This window comes from Phytophthora infestans, genomic scaffold, assembly GCF_000142945.1.
Source record: "Phytophthora infestans T30-4 supercont1.58 genomic scaffold, whole genome shotgun sequence".
NCBI lineage: Eukaryota > Oomycota > Peronosporomycetes > Peronosporales > Peronosporaceae > Phytophthora > Phytophthora infestans.
Window position 1 is genome coordinate 127,697 of NW_003303701.1, and position 4,233 is coordinate 131,929.

Genomic DNA, 4,233 nt, shown 5'->3' on the forward strand with positions numbered 1-4,233 from the left:
CCCAAGGAGTTGGAATAGTGGTTTACCACGTCGGAAGGTGGTCTTAGCAAGGATCCCACCCTCCCCCTGGCGCTGCACAGCGTCCCATAGACGATATCTGCCATCCATACGGTGCTCCGACCTCACGCTGAGTACTCGCCATAGGTTGTACTAGTTGCATAGGCTGCATGGCTTGCATGGTTTGGGTAGGTTGCACATTCTGGCGAGGTTGAATAATTTGCACAGCTTGCATGGCTTGAGCAGATTGGATACTCTGACTGGGTTGATTAGCTTGCACAGCTTGAGTAGTTTGCTCAACTTGAGCAAGTTGCATGCTCTGACTGGGTTGAACAACTTGCACAGCTTGAGTAAGTTGCACAACTTGAGCAAGCTGCATGCTCTGACTGGGTTGTAACTGCAACTGCTGCGGCGTCATCGGTACGCTCACATCATCCTATGCGTTCTTCCGTCTCATCGTCATCACTTGCACGTGACGTCGGAGAGTAGATGGGCGACTCCGAACGTTTCTCACGGCTTGCTTCAGTCGCACCCTCACTTGTATGCGGCGATCTCAGCGCCAAGTTCTCAAACAGGTGACGGTTCGCCAGTCGTTGGGGTCGTTTGCACGCGACACACTGAGTTAATCAGCTTCTTGGCCTTCTTTTTCTTCAAGCGTTGTACCAACTCAGGCTCAGCTCCATGCCAGTGTTCACAGTACATTCAGCGTACCAATGGTCATACTGGCCACAGTTAGCACAGGTATAGCACTGTTTCTTGTCAGCGTTCATGCCCTTGCGCTGCCTCTGACGAATGCCTGCATGTCCTTGTCTTGCATGTTGACTCACATTGGTCACTTGGTTCGCGTTTGATTGCGTTGTCCTTGGCGCCGCCAGCGACATCTGCTGTTGCAATTGGTTGCTGAGTGTTTCGCAGTGCGCAGGCGCTGTAACGCCTCAGCGAGTGTCATGGTCTGACGATCATGCTTGCTCATCCAAAGTGAGTGCTCTCGTGCCAGCTCGGGAAACAACAACAGCGTATTCGAAATGAGTAGACTTGCATGTTCCCACTCTTTAAACTCGCCCTTCGCTAGTCGCACTCGGCGTACCATAGCGTCAATGTCTTGCACATACTTAGTCACAGCTTCCTTGGGTTTCAGCTGACGGTTCATCAGCTCGCGCCGTAGGTAGTCAGGGCTAGCGCCGTCACCCGCCTCAAAATGATCGGTAATTCGCTACCAAAGTAGTGACGGGGCATCCATCTGATCACGGATCGAGTTGATCTTGAATGTCGTACGTAGATCCGCCGAGAGCGACAATGCTAAGGCTGAGAAGGCCTTCACCTTCCTTGCTTTGTACCACTCAGCATACTTGGTCCTCTTGTAGCCTTCCACGGAGTCAAATCTCTCGGCACCATAAGTAATCTCGCCGAGCAGACGGCTCTCGAAGTGCAACGGCACCACACTAACCCACGCCGTGTACTCTTCCCTTTTCAATAACGGGGGCAGCCGGATGTGGCCGTGTTGCGCAGCGACTTCGTGTGCTATGCGAGCTCTGCGTGGTCGTAGCGCCCGCCGGGGTTCTGGTTGTCCAGCATGCTTGGTAGGCTGCTCTGGGCTTTGCTGTGCCCTGTGCTGGAGTCAATGCCGTCACTCGGATTGCTTTGTGGCGGTGGTGGCTGATTTCTAACTGGAAAGTTGCGAGCTTGCAACCTTTCAAGTAGATTTTCTACCAATGATCGGCCACCTTAAATTCCGGATAAAGACCGGATAAGGTGCTCGGCTTCTTCGTGTGACAGAACATCATCGTCACGACCAGTAGCCACGTCAGCCACATTATCAGCCAATCGGCGCACTCCTCGACTCCCATTCGTCAAAAATCAGCCAGCGTTTGGGTCTTCCACACCAGGTGCGTCCGTTGTCGAGCCATGGACCCTTGTTGGGCTCATAACCTGAGGTGACGCAGGGCGCGTCACTGGACTGCTCTCTAAGCGTAGATCACCTCTTAGCGTAGGTGCCATTAGAATAGACTTACACTTAAGTAGTAAAGCAATCAAAAGAGGTACGTAAACACAGTGAGTGCCGGGCAAGAGGCCACGACAGGGCTGCAGTACTGGTGTGGGCTTGCTCTTCTCTCTGGGGTTTGCTGAACCGCAAAATGAGTTGTGTGAGAGAGAGCAAGCCTCACGCAAGGCAGTACGCCTCTCCGCAAGTTCTATTGGATACATAAACTAATATAAACAATACTTTACCTAAGTCAGTGTCGTCGTGAGCAGCACGGTAGCACGGTCGCTCGAGTCCATCGATCATAGTAAAATTGGTATAACCGCACGCATCCGCACGTGGCACGTCGGTAAGTGCGCAGCCGCAGGCTGCAGCAACATGCGTAGGATAGGATGTAGGATTGGCTGTCAGTGTCAATGCCAGGCATTGACAGTCCACTTGTATGTACTGCTGGTGCTGGCCTCTTCACGCAGGGCTGGTATCTCACAAGAACTACAAGAAGTAATACTTCAAGTCGGCAGAAGAAACGCCCCGCACTTGCTAACATCAGCCTATATAGGCTATACAATGAAGCATGAATAAACGTCCGAGTGACAACGAAAGTCGCATTTGCATTAATTCATTCTGGGTGTTGGGCTGTGGCGTCCTAGAGGTCGAATAATACCTGACAAACGAGTCTTAATATATCTCATTTGTCCTAGAGACTTGTCTTTATCCTGGTAGTGGTACGGTACCCAATAGCCGAGCGGCTTAAGCATTTAAGGCTTAAGTTAAGCCTCCATAAAGCTCACATTAGGTACGACATCGAACTTAAATGGAGCGACAGGGTACCATCCGTAACTGTGTCGTCTTCAAATAAGCTTAGCTTGATTTTTGAAAGAGGTGATTCTTCCCATAGACCAGCATCAAATTTGACCGGAATTCACAATTTAAGGACAAAATTCGAGCGGGGCAAGCTGTCTGATATGACAGTTAAGACACCCGACGCCACTTTGTATGGAATTGAAATTATACTTGATAATACTATTGAATTTGACGACTTTGTCCTTAACTTAAGGAGAAAACACTCTCCGGAAAGTCATTCCACTCATGCGTGGGTTTAATGAAGAGTTGCTAGTATGGTTGTAGCGAGCTTATACAGGGATACATTTCTATGTACATTCACAGGAGCATCTACCCCAAACAAGTCATCAACTTTTGGTCCTCTTTTTTGTCCTTAAGGGATATGGCCAATTAAGCACCGTGTCACAAGCTGTGCATATTTCTGATCATTCCTCAGCAACCACTTTGAAAAGGGGTAAAATGCAAACAGTTTCAGAAAGCCCATTCCCTCCTCGATTTTTTCGAGATATTTGCATCTACTAGCAAATGAAAACGCGTTCAAAGCACAAGGTGCTGTGATGTCCACAAATTTGCACCTCCTGCCAATTAAGCGCCGATTTTAACCTTGATTTCACTCAAAGGAACCAGTCGCGAAAATTTGCCAAACAAAGGTGTAGGTCTACTCTCAGTGTTGATATTTGTGATCTACCATAAAATGAAGCAGTATATATATTACTGTTGGTGAAAGACCAACTTTGAGCTGATCCCAGTTTCATGTTAAGTGCTGACAGCGCAAGCCGTTAAGACGGCCAGCTTATTGAGGGCCCCTCGGGGAGCAGGGTTGTCGCGGGTTCGAGTCCGCTCGTTGCCGTTAATTCTCCGCACTAAAATGGTAAGTGTTGCAATTTCTAAGAATATCTACAAACTCAAACTAACATCATTTTTGTTCCCTTACACAACGACTGAGAGTACAGCTTCGTGAGCCTGTGCGTTTGCGGTCTCAGTTGACGTTCGTTTCCTTTGTGGTGTAGGGATTTCCAGATTCGACCATACGCCAACCTACTTTCGATCAAGAATCGGCTCGGTCTGATAACCCAGAGCTTAGGAACAAAGGATCACGGTAAGTACTCGGCGATCTGTCCGGATATGCTATCCGGATAGCCGCTGAGCTCAACGGTCGCCGGAACTCAGCTGAAGGGTCGGTAGAGATCCGAAACGACTACATTTCATTAGATATTTTTATGAGAAGCATAGGATTAAATAGGGGGAGCCGAAAGGGCTCCCAGAAGATAACAGAGCAGAATTTTCCTAGTCCAAGACACGTGTACACTTTTCCGGTAAGTCCCTGCATAGGGCTGGATTATGCCTGCCGTCAATACTCGAGAGGCATAGCTTGTAGGGTATTGACTGGTAGCGTCAAGAGATTAGGTTGG